The sequence below is a fragment of the Coregonus clupeaformis genome, chromosome 17 (assembly GCF_020615455.1).
Source record: "Coregonus clupeaformis isolate EN_2021a chromosome 17, ASM2061545v1, whole genome shotgun sequence".
NCBI classification, from domain to species: Eukaryota; Metazoa; Chordata; class Actinopteri; order Salmoniformes; family Salmonidae; genus Coregonus; species Coregonus clupeaformis.
In genome coordinates, this window is record NC_059208.1 from 43,266,961 (window position 1) to 43,280,247 (window position 13,287).

Below are 13,287 nucleotides of genomic sequence, written 5' to 3' on the forward strand. Positions count from 1 at the left end.
TTGAAGAATCTCAAATATGAAATATATTTTGATTTGTTTAACACTTTTTTGGTTACTACATGATTCCATGTGTGTTATTTCATAGTTTTGATGTCTTCACTATTCTACAACAATGTAGAAAATAGTCTAAATAAAGAAAAACCCTTGAATGAGTAGGTGTGTCCAAACTTTTGACTCGTACTGTATATATGTGTATATATATACAGTTGAAGTCGGAAGTTTACATACACCTTAGCCAAATACATTTAAACTCTGTTTTTCACAATAACTGACATTTTATCCTAGTAAAAATTCCCTGTCTTAGGTCAGTTAGGATCACCACTTTATTTTAAGAATGTGAAATGTCAGAATAATAATAGAGAATGATTTATTTCAGCTTTTATTTCTTTCATCACATTCCCAGTGGGTCAGATGTTTACATACACTCAATTAGTATTTGGTAGCATTGCCTTTAAATTGTTTAACTTGGGTCAAACGTTTCGGGTAGCCTTCAACAAGCTTCCTATAATAAGTTGGGTGAATTTTGACCCTTTCCTCCTGACAGAGCTCGTGTAACTGAATCAGGTTTGTAGGCGTCCGCTTTTTCAGTTCTGCCCACACATTTTCTATAGGATTGAGGTCAGGGCTTTGTGATGGCCACTCCAATACCTTGACTTTGTTGTCCTTAAGCCATTTTGCCTCAACTTTGGAAGTATGCTTGGGGTCATTGTCCATTTGGAAGACCCATTTGCGACCAAGCTTTCACTTCCTGACTGATGTCTTGAGATGTTGCTTCAATATATCCACATAATTTTCCTTCCTCATGATGCCATCTATTTTGTGAAGTGCACCAGTCCCTCCTGCAGCAAAGCACCCCCAAAGCATGATGCTGCCACCCCCATGCTTCACGGTTGGGATGGTGTTCTTCGGCTTGTAAGCCCCCCCCTTTTCCTCCAAACATAACGATGGACGTTATGGCCGAACAGTTCTATTTCTGACCAGAGGACATTTCTCCAAAAAGTACGATCTTTGTCCCCATGTGCAGTTGAAAACCGTAGTCTTGCTTTTTTATGGTGGTTTTGGAGCAGTGGCTTCTTCCTTGCTGAGCGGCCTTTCAGGTTATGTCGATTATAGGACTTGTTTTACTGTGGATATAGATACTTTTGTACCTGTTTCCTCCAGCATCTTCACAAGGTCCTTTGCTGTTGTTCTGGGAGTGATTTGCACTTTTCGCACCAAAGTACGTTCATCTTTAGGAGACAGAACGCATCTCCTTCCTGAGCGGTATGACGGCTGCGTGGTCCCATGGTGTTTATACTTGCATACTATTGTTTGTACAGATGAACGTGGTACCTTCAGGCGTTTGGAAAATTGCTCCCAAGGATGAACCAGACTTGTGGAGGTCTAGATTTTTTTTTCTGAGGTCTTGGCTGATTTCTTTTGATTTTCCCATGATGTCAAGCAAAGAGGCACTGAGTTTGAAGGTAGTTCTTGAAATACATCCACAGGTACACCTCCAATTGACTCAAATGATGTCAATTAGCCAATCAGAAGCTTCTAAAGCCATGACATCATTTTCTTGAATTTTCTAAGCTGTTTAAATGCACAGTCAATTTAGTGTATGTAAACTTCTGAACCAATGTAATTGTGATAGATTACAGACACAGTGAATTATAAGTGAAATAAACAGTTGTTGGAAAAATTACTTGTCATGCACAAAGTAACTATAGTTTGTTAACAAGAAATGTGTGGAGTGGTTGAAAAACGAGTTTTAATGACTCCAACCTAAGTGTATTTAAACTTCCGACTTCAACTGTGTATATAACTCAACAAAAAAATAAACATCCTCTCACTCAACTGCGTTTATTTTCAGCAAACTTAACAAGTGTAAATATTTTTATGAACATAACAAGATTCAATAACTGAGACAAACTCTGTGCATGCTGTAATCACACACAGTATGATCAGAAAATTAAGAGATGTAACATCAGATCAATACAATTCTATATTTACACTGGCAAAAACCTCAAACAATCTTATGCTAATCCTATGACTATAACAAATACATCTGGTTACTTAGTTGATATAGAATTGTATTGATCTGATGCATCTCTTAATTTTCCCATCATACGGCAAGCTTTTACTTATCTTTCAAACATTGTCTGCATGGATTACAACATGTCCTTAAGCAGCAGACAATAAGGATGGGTGGAGTTTTCCACAATAGCGCTCTCTTGAACAGGAGATGATTCCTCAGGCCCATAGACCAGCCACTAACTCGCTCTCCTTTTCTGGGGGTTGATCCTATTCTGTAGCACCACCTTGTAGGCTTTGTTATCTATTTTGGACGTGAATCTCTCTGAGAACTACTCTGCTATGTTAATGTCCGGTGTTGAGTAGACTCCTCTTCCGAAAGTAGCACCAGCTCCATCTCCATCATTCCTGATGATGCCCTGGGATCCGTCCATAGCAGGTCTGTGGTAGGCCACTGGCCAGGCCTCGTCGCCAGTCCCCAACCATCCATCTCCATCCCTCTATTTGTTCAAAACCTTCAGGGCCATGCGGTTCCAGCCGCAGGGTCTGACGTACTGCTCCTTTCCCCAGAGTAAACGCTGCTTCCCCATCGTTAACATTTGCAAAGACAGCAGGGAATGCAAACTCAATCAAATAGTTAATACTTTGAACGTATCTCAAGTTTGACAAGTTTACTTAAAGAGACATTACACTCCAAAACCAAAGTTAGTCTTTTACAAATCTGCAGTTGTTACATATCATTATTTTAAAAGTAAAAAAATGTATGTACCCATTGATTCTTGAAGAATATCACAGTCCTTGCATGGGGTAACCTTTTATTGTTTGAACTGCAGATTGCCCCTTTAAAACTAAATTGTTCCCTCTTTCAGGTAAAACTAAATTTTGGTGCAGCACCTGTGTGAACAGGAATTCAAGTCTCAAGGTAAAAGTACTTCTGTAAATGATTTAAGTCATAATAGTTAGGACTAAACCTTATCTAACTGTAAATGTACGCCTGAGAGGTTTGGATGGCATGATGTTAATATTTAATCTCTAACCATGATATGTTTTTCATAGGAAGTGAGTCTGCACTATGCCAGTCTGAAGCACACTGGTAAGGCCCGCCCCACTGCTCAGGGAGTGCCAGGATTGGCCCAGGGAGACGTCACCTATGCAACAGTAGCCCAATGTGTTCTTACAGGCGCATGATGCATCACATGCACAGCTGACATGGTTCTTTGAATATCCATTATTGATGGAAATAGGGTTGTATTTTGATTTGTACAGGTATGTGTGTTTCTGTAAATGTTGAAAAGGCTAATGTTATAATTATTGTTAATGTTCTCCAAAGAATCTCAATAAAAACATTGAGGCAACAGGATATAGAATGAGTTGAATAAAATAATAGTATCTTGGGTATCTTGAAAGACAAAAAATAAATGTACTATAATATTAAAGAGCAACCTGTGTAAAATGTAGTCATACTGTAATACAAAGAAGTAAAATATGAATGGTCTGGTAAAGGTCATCAGTCAAATCAATGTTTTATCCTCTTCAAACCCTGGAATGCTGGTCTAGCAGTGACCACAGCGGAATAGATGACGTGATGCTGGTCTCCCTGTACCCTCGATCTTTCCCTCCAGTTCTGCCGACCCAGAGATGCATACTGAACCTCATTGTCTTCCACATGAGAAATGCCCTGAGACACACACGGAAACATACAAATATTTTCATTTTAGCAATGCTTTCAGTTTCCAGTGAGAGGTATTCATTTGTACTCACATCTTGCCCATCTCCCTGTGTGATCTCAGACCCTATAAGACAAAATATGATACAATCATTTGTTTTCCATGAGAGCAATACTTGTTGGGAGAATGCACATATACTACACAAACCCTACTATAGGGACTATTCTGTTAGCAAATAATTAGACAGTGTTCTTTACCTAGATTTGACAAGCACCTAGTCTGGAGTTCAGTTCCTTCCTGCTTGTGTCCTGTCACTATAGGAAATACAGTAATCATGTCACATGTTTGTCAAAAGGTTGTTGCATGACAGCATTGGCCAATTTAATCGCTTAATATGAACCTAAAGGCTTGTACAAACAAGATCAGAGGCATATAATGTAACAACAGAGTTTTTAGACATTTTTACCTGTACTGCAATTCTTTCTTCTTTTGCTCAGTCTGCCTATCAGCAAAAGGTACAGCATACCAGCCAAAAGCACCACGACGCATAGTCCAATGACAGCTATCATCACCACAACTGAAAGACAAAAGCACAGTTCAATATGTGAAAATGTCACCTGTATTAAAGATAGCAGGATGAAAGCCTAGTTCGTGCTCTCTGTAGCGAGCACAGCACAGAGGGTTGCTAACGGCAAACAAAGATGGGTGCCACTTATGTTCTTGTTTTTCAAGACTCTCAATTTTGACCAACACACACTGCCACTTTAGTTTCACCACAAAGAGCAAAAACAGAGTTTTGAATTACTTTTCATTTAGTCTAATTTGTCAGAATGTCCGTGGACAACCTACCATTTGTAGGGCCTGTCTCTTTGTTCGCTCTCCCAACATCATCTGAAAATAGGTGAAGAATATTAGTCATGGAATTTACTTTCACAGCACACAGTTAAAACCCTGGATTTTGGTGTTACTTTCATACTTGTAATTAGAATTGCATAGTGTTGCTGTGTGTTACCTGTTTACATAACAGCAGTGGTACTCTGGATGTTGAGGTGATCTGGGTTTGCAAAAAAAAAAAAGGTTATGCATAAGCATGACATTTTAAATTAAAGGGGAATGACATTAGAGGGGCTTCTAAAGTGTGGTTCCCCCAACACTTTCTCTCACTGCTTTTCCTAGCAAGTGATAAAGATGATTGTTGAGCCTGATCTTTTAACTAAATGAAAATGTCACTGTTAAAATAAAACATGGACAAATAAATAGATAAAATGCCATTTGGAAAGCTCTACCTGTCAACCCCGTTACTTTAGCTGCCGTTTCCCCATTACACAGATACTCTCCAGAGTCCCTTGGCTGCAGATTGAGGATCTGCAGGGCTCCATCTTCATCATAGGAAAACCTGTTCTGCGGGTCCTCACTCTCCCTTTTCACGGTTCCATTTTTTAACAGAGTCGAAATGGGTTCCTGTTTCGCATGACTATCTTTCTTGAAGAACCACCTCTGCTTGGCTTTTCTAGATACTCTACAGGGCAGCAATAGGGTCCTGCCAGCAGAAACAGCAAACTTTTGGCCTGTGGGAAGATATTTATGAAATGGTTGTAACAAGATGTGGAAATGTTATAAACAATGATAGGAATATGCTCATTAGACAAAAAAAGTATGTTTCAGCTAATTTCCTTAAAAATAGTTTACTTATATTGTTCTATCACTCCAATGACAGAGCAATTTTACAAGTGGTTGTCCACTTGTCCTGCTTGAAATTGATAATTGGTTCAACCATTATTGATCGCCCAGTCAGTGGTCCATTTTCAGCGCTCATCATCACGGACAGCAACCGATATATTTATAAAAAACATATTTGTTATTCTAGAGGGGTGGTCAGATAAGCGTTATATTTCACACACTGTAACCTCCTGTCCTCATACCTTTCAGTACCTCCACGTCTGCCACTAGCTGGTCGTTGCAGTGGTAGTCCCCTGAGTCAGATGGCTCCAGCTCTTCTATAACCAGAGATCCATCAGGCTGGAGGTCATATTTCTGGTGGTTCCGGTAAGCAACCGACTGGCCTTGTTTGATGACTATGATCCCGTTGACCTGGTGTCTCCACTGTAAGTCAACAGTGCCACTGCAGGCCAGGTACAGACGATGATCCTCAGGCACTGAGACTCTTCTCACTGAGGGCAGACATAGCAGGCGTGAATTGGCTTTAGCCTAACTAGAATAAACTGGACTGACATTGTGGGAAATATAGAAAACATTTTGGCAACTTTGGCAACACATCTGAGCATGTCTGATTTGTGTCACAGCTAATCTATTTCGAGACAAAATATGGGGTAATGTGTTGGATCAGGGTTTTTTCTTAGAGCCTGACTTGTCATAAGCTTGTGCCATCATCGGAGAGTGCAATCTACTTCCACAGTGGCTGTATGTAGACTAATATCAATTTTTGTCTACCACTACATGCAAGGATGTGTGTCACTCATATCTCCCTGAGTCAACTTTGGTCCTGCTTCCTGTGTGATCCACTATTCCTCTTTATCTAAAGCGAACATGGTATATCCTTAGAGTGGGAATAAAATTAGCCTGCTTCAAGGAAGCTGACATGTGTGTTTTTTTCTTTCAAGACACAAAACCATTAAAACAAACACAGGTATTATGGTGATATTATGTTGGGGAAATGTTACGGTCAAGGTGTTGACAAAAGGTATGTAATCTCACCCGAACAATGAAGAAAGAGCTATTTTGGTCACTGATTATAGGCAACTATGATTGTTCACATTATTGTAATATACATCTTCCTGAAGTAGCATCTCAAATCAATTTAAGAAATAAAGTTAAATAGAAATAAAATTATTCTAATATACTATGGTTTTCCCAGTAGCTAGTACTACTCCCTATTCTAATGTTTTGTTAATTTTGTCTTGGATAGAAAGAAAGTTTGAGTGCTGTGCGTGTAGTACTCAATTAATGCAAATAACAAAATGCTCACTGTACCTGTAGCTGTTGCACTGGAGGTGAGGAGAATCATTAGAAAACACAACAAAGGCTTGAAATAGTGCCACATCTTTCACCAAAACTCTTAGCACTGCAGAGTTCATCGGGATATGTGATAGTAACCCCTCCTTCCCTGTTCCTCTGTTCCCTGTTTAGAACAGACCAAGACCATGTGTCTGTGTGGTCATGGATGAGATGGGGACATTATGAGGACTGATGCGCAGCATTATACCCCTTTTAATAGCATTATACCATTGACTCAATTAGGATAACATTTGATAGTGGAAATCTCAAATGTTTCATTATGCCTCAATGAGAGGACATTGAAATGTATTTTCACATATACATATTATACTGTATAATACATTTACAATACATATTTATTTCATAGTAATTTATTGGATTGATTGGCAAATAAGAGGCCCTTCACACTAGGGCTTATCTGGAAGTAGATACCGCGTTTAATGATCTCTTCGAGAGTACAGATTTGAACCAGGTGGGACCCCTGCAGGGTGACTTTCCAAACAACGCTATTAGAATGATGACAGTAGTAGCGAAATAAATGCTTTTTACTACTTTTGTGCATTTGATGTGCTCTCGAGACATACCAGAGATTGTTCAGAATGTTATTTTACTGTGAATTTGGACATACAGTAACCTACTTCATACAGTGGAGGGCGCCAAACAACAACAACAACAAAAACTTTACATCCATGTAAGGAACACATTTGGTAGGGACCCTGTTATAAAAGGAATACTTTTCAGATGAAGACTTTTCTTCATACTAGGTACCTACATTCTATTCAGAAGTTGTTATATGGCAAAGACCTCATATAACCTGGCTGGACCATTATGTAAAATATGGCACTCGTGACAGAGGATAGCCTCTTGATACCTTACTGCAAGATGTAGTTAATAGAGTAATTGATGGTACAGTATGATACTACTATGAGACTGCTAAATAGCTAGTTAAATAGCTACCCGGACTATCTGCATTGACCCTTTTTGCACTAACTTTTTTGAATCATCACATACACTGCTGCTACTGTTTATTATCTATCCTGTTGCCTAGTCACTTATTCGTAGTTATATGTACATATCTACCTCAATTACTTGGTACCCCTGTACATCGACTCGGTACTGGTACCCGTGTATATAGTCAAGTTATCACTTATTGTGTATTTATTATTACGTGTTATTACATTTCTATTATTTCTCTATGGTCTGCATTCTTGGGAAGCGCCCGTAAGTAAGCATTTCACGGTTAGTTTCACCTGTTGTTAACGAAGCATGTGACGAATAAAATTAGATTTGGATTTGATACTTGTTAAAAGTCAATCATCAATATAATATTTTTTTTTTCAAGTACAGTTGCGGTGCGTGATTAAAACCACTGGTGAAGCCAGAAAGAAAAGCCATATTACAACCTATGTGTTCTGATAATTGCGTTGTTTGCTCTATAGCCTGTTAGTTCATATGCCTTGCGACCTTGATAAATACAATGCATACAGTATTCAGACCCCTTGGCTTTTTCCACATTTTGTTACATTACAGCCTTATCCTAAAATGGATTCAATTATTTTTCCCCTCATCAATCTACATACAATAACCCATAATGACGAAGCGAAAACAGGTTTTTTGAATTTTTTGCTAATTTATTACAAATAAAAAACAGAAATACCTTATTTTCAGACCCTTTGCTATGAGACTCGAAATTGAGCTCAGGTGCATCCTGTTTCCATTCAACATCCTTAAGATGTTTCTACAACTTGATTGGAGTCCATCTGTGGTAAATTCAATTGATTGGACATGATTTGAAAAGGCACACACACCTGTCTATATAAGGTCCCACAGTTGACAGTGCATGTCAGAGTGAAAACCAAGCCATGAGGTTGAAGAAATTGTCCATAGAGCCCCGAGACAGGATTGTGCTGCGGCTCATATCTGGGGTAGTAACAAAACATTTCTGCAGCATTGAGGGTCCCCAAGAACACAGTGGCCTCCATCATTCTTAAATGGAATAAGTTTGCAACCACCAAGACTCTTCCTAGAGCTGGCCGCCTGGCCAAACTGAGCAATCGGGGGAGAAGGGCCTTGGTCCGGGAGGTGACCAAGAACCCGATGGTCACTGACAGACAGAGCTTCCAGAAGGACAACAATCTCTGCAGCACTCCACCAATCAGGCCTTTATGGTAGAGTGGCCAGATGGAAGCCACTCCTCAGTAAAAGGCACATGACAGCCCGCTTGGAGTTTGCCAAAAGGCACCTAAAGGACTGACCATGAGAAACAAGATTATCTGGTCTGATGAAACCAAGATTGAACTCTTTGGCCTGAATGCCAAGCGTCACGTCTGGAGGAAACCTAGCACAATCCCTACGGTGAAGCATGGTGGTGGCAGAATCCTGCTGTGGGGATGTTTTTCAGCGGCAGTGCTGGGAGACTAGTCAGGATCGATGGAAAGATGAACAGAGCAAAGAACAGAGGGAACTATTTAATCCATTTTAGAATAAGGCTAACGTAACAAAATGTGGAAAAAGTCAAGGGGTCTGAATACTTTCCAAATGCACTGTAAGCCTAAGGCCGAGACAGTAAGACACAGTGGTAGAATACATTCAACCACACCTTTGTTTCATCACAAAACCGGAGAGCAACCTGTCCGGTGAAGTCCACAAAGCATATTGCATGTAACAAACAGTTATATGACCTGCATGGTCAAGCAAGTTAATGTTTCCGACATTTTCGGACCACTAAACAACTATTGATTTAGAACCATGGAGAGTTAACAAAAGTCGCAAAAAAACAGGAGCTGCCTCAGCCATTTCAACATCATGAAATCACCTATGCTTAGTCTAATACAGTGACAACTAAAAGATACCAAAAACAATTTAGTCCAATGTAAGCTAAATATGATGTTGCTGTCCATGGTTCTGATTTGTTTGTGTGTGCATGCAAGTAGAAAGAACATGTTGACTACTCACCCTACTGTAATATTCATATGTGTCAGCATAATGAATTGTAATTGGATGCATTCTACTGTCATATCATACTGTGCTAGGATTGGTTAAGACCACCCAGGTGGTGAGGGCATTCTAAATATGATCATGGCCAGAGACACATGAACATGCCAGTTATAGCTAGTTAATAAAGAGCTACGTTTATAAATATCCTGTCGTCCTGCATTTTATTATTTTGTACAAAGCATACAAAACAAGACATGGTGTCAGAGTAAAAGGACTAAAAGATGGATTTTGCTGGAGTTCCTTCACCTCGAATGGATTGGGGGTCTACAAATCTACCCGGTGCATGGCGTAAGTTCAAACAGCATGTGGAGCTGATGTTCACGGGTCCTCTGAAGGAAAGAGGAGAAGAGGAAAACTGCAGCTACCTGCTCCTCTGGATCGGTGAAAAAGGGAGAGACATGTACAACACATGGACACTTACCGAGGCTGAATCAAAGGCACTGAAAACATACTACGATCGTTTTGAAGCATATGTTGTGCCAAAGACCAATACAATTTTCGCTAGGTACAAATTCCATGAGAAACTACAAGGCGCTAGCGAATCGTTTGAACAGTTTGTCACTGAGCTGCGTCTGCTTGTGAAAGACTGTGATTATGCAAACAAGGATGAGATGGTCAGGGACCGTATTGTATTTGGAATACACTCACCGCGAGTGCGATAGAAACTTTTGAATGTTGGGTCTGAGCTAACGCTGGACAAAGCTATCGACATATCCAGATCTCACGAGCTAGCACAGGTTCAGATGAAAACCATTTCGGGCGGCAGCACGAGCGCATCACGTGAACAAGCAGTGCACGCAGTCAGGCAGACATCAAAGCACACCTCCAGTGCCCAGAGAGCATGTTTCAGAACGGAGACAAACAGAACTCCAAAACAGAGCGACACAGACTCCAAACGCCCAAAAACATGTGGATATTGTGGATACAAAGTGCATGGCGAACAGGGGAATTGCCCAGCTAAAGGCAAACAGTGTACTAAATGTGGAAAATGGAATCACTTTGCAAAAGTGTGCAGAGTTTACCGTGGAAAAACAGTACATACAGTGAGTGAAGATGAAATGTCAATCAAAGAGTCAAATGCTGATGAACTGTTTATTGATTCAGTGACACAGAAAAGTCATATATCAGAGACAGAGCAAGCCTTTGCTGACATTGAGATAGGAAGACAAGGCACAGAGCTAAAATTCAAACTAGACACTGGTGCACAAGTAAACATTATTCCTCTGAGTAAGTACAGAAGCTTGACATCTGAGTGTGAGCTACAGCCCACCACGCGCAGACTGACTGGTTATGGTGGTGAACAGCTCCCAGTAAAAGGCACATGCACTCTCAAATGCAAATACAAGGAAAGGGACATGATGTTGGACTTTTACGTTGTTGACACTCGAGCACCTGCAGTGCTAGGTCTTAAAGCATGTTTAGACATGGACCTTATCAAGCTAGTTTTATCAGTGACAGCACCAGTAGAGATAGAGAATGTCATGGAGGAGTTTGCTGATGTTTTTACAGGAATAGGACTATTCCCAGGAGAATGTACCATTCACCTTGACCCAGACGCAACCCCTGTGGTCTACCCACCGAGAAAGATTCCACTTGCTCTCCGCGCCCATCTGAAGAAAGAGTTGGAGAGCATGGAGCAATCTGACATCGTCACCAAGGTTACAGAACCGACGGATTGGGTCAACGCGTTAGTGGTGGTGGAGAAACCACGCACAGGCAAGCTCAGAGTATGTCTCGACCCAAGAGACTTGAACAAGGCTATCAAACGCCCCCATTACCCCTTACCGACGCTAGATGGCATCACACACAAGCTAGCGGGCGCAAGCTACTTCAGTGTCATGGACGCCAGATCAGGCTACTGGGCTATCAAGCTCACAGAAGAGTCATCTAAGCTCACAACGTTCAACACACTGTTTGGACGCTACAGGTTCCGTCACCTGCCTTTTGTGATTATCTCAGCCCAAGACGAGTTTCAGCGAAAGATCGACGATGTGTACGAAGGCCTCGACGGAGTCGTGGCAATTGTGGACGTGTCACGATCGTCATTCATAGAGGAGGACCAAGGCACAGCGTTGAATGCGAACATTTTATTTATTAGAATGATCACACGATCAAAACAACAAAACGAAACGTGACGTCCCTGGTTACATAAACAAACCAACACGGAACAAGAAACCACAAATAATGAATGCCTAACGGCTACCTAAGTATGACTCCCAATCAGAGACAACGAGCTACAGCCGTCTCTGATTGGGAGCCACCCTGGCCAACATAGATATACAACAACTAGAACATAAACAAATGAAAACTCACACCCTGGCTCAACATACTAGAGTCCCCAGAGCCAGGGCGTGACAGTACCCCCCCCTAAAGGCGCGGACTCCGACCGCGCCAACCAAATACAACAGGGGAGGGACCGGGTGGGCACTCCGCCTCGGCGGCGGATCCGGCTCCGGACATGACCCCCACTCCTTCTCTAACCCCCCAAAGTACCCCTGGTCCGGTCTGGCCCTGCTGACCAGAGCTGAACTGAACACTGGTGGAGCGGATTGCTCTAGCTCCGGCGTGACGCAGCACCTGACCGGTGCCGGACACGCCACCGGTGGAACAGGCACGGGCCGTACCGGACTGACGACGCACACCACTGGCTTGGTGTGGGGAGCAGGAGCGGGCCGAGCCGGGCTGACGAAACGCACCACTGACTTGGTGCGGGGAGCAGGAGCGGGCCGGACCGGGCTGACGACGCGCACCACTGACTTGGTGCGGGGAGCAGGAACGGGCCGGACAGGGCTGACGAAACGCACCACTGACTTGGTGCGGGGAGCAGGAATGGGCCAGACTGGGCTGGCGACGCGCACCACAGACTTGGTGCGGAGAGCAGGAACGGGCCGGACAGGGCTGACGAAACGCACCACTGACTTGGTGCGGGGAGCAGGAATGGGCCGGACTGGGCTGGCGACGCGCACCACAGACTTGGTGCGGAGAGCAGGAACGGGCCGGACAGGGCTGACGAAACGCACCACAGACTTGGTGCGGGGAGCAGGAATGGGCCGGACTGGGCTGGCGACGCGCACCACAGACTTGGTACGGAGAGCAGGAACGGGCCGGACAGGGCTGACGAAACGCACCACTGACTTGGCGCGGGGAGCAGGAATGGGCCGGGCCGAGCTGGCGATGCGCACCGTAGACTTGGTGCAAGTGGCAGGAACAGGCCGGACCGTACTGGGAACACACACCACTGGCCCTACGTGGGGATCAGGAACAGGCCGGACCGGACTGGCAACACACGCCAGTACCTCTCGCCGTGCCTCTACATCTTCCACCCCCTCTTCGACCAGTGGCCCCCGTAACCTGGCGGCCTCCTCTGCCAATCCGCTGGGCCGCTCTGCAGCGGTCTCCTGCTGGCCCGTCGTCCACGGCGTTAGCCCCCCCCTAAAAAATGTATGGGCTTCACTCCTACCCGTGGCCAAGGCCTCCATCCCTCTTGCCAGACTCGCACTCATCTCCTCCCAAGTCCATCCTCTCTCCTCGTCACGCTGCTTGATCCAGTCGAGGTGGTTTCTTCTGTCACGATCGTCATTCATAGAGGAGGACC

At 43.0% G+C, this 13,287-nt stretch overlaps 1 long non-coding RNA gene across 1 annotated transcript; it reads right to left on the reverse strand.

Moving 5' to 3' along the window:
- Nucleotides 1–3,616: 3,616 nt before the first annotated feature.
- Nucleotides 3,617–5,844, reverse strand: LOC121585772. Its single transcript, XR_006661906.1, has 8 exons — nt 5,603–5,844; nt 4,967–5,248; nt 4,693–4,734; nt 4,530–4,571; nt 4,147–4,257; nt 3,938–3,994; nt 3,775–3,806; nt 3,617–3,691 (listed from the first exon to the last, which is right to left on the reverse strand). It is a non-coding gene; the product is annotated as an uncharacterized LOC121585772 (long non-coding RNA).
- Between the last annotated feature and the right edge of the window lie 7,443 nt (nt 5,845–13,287).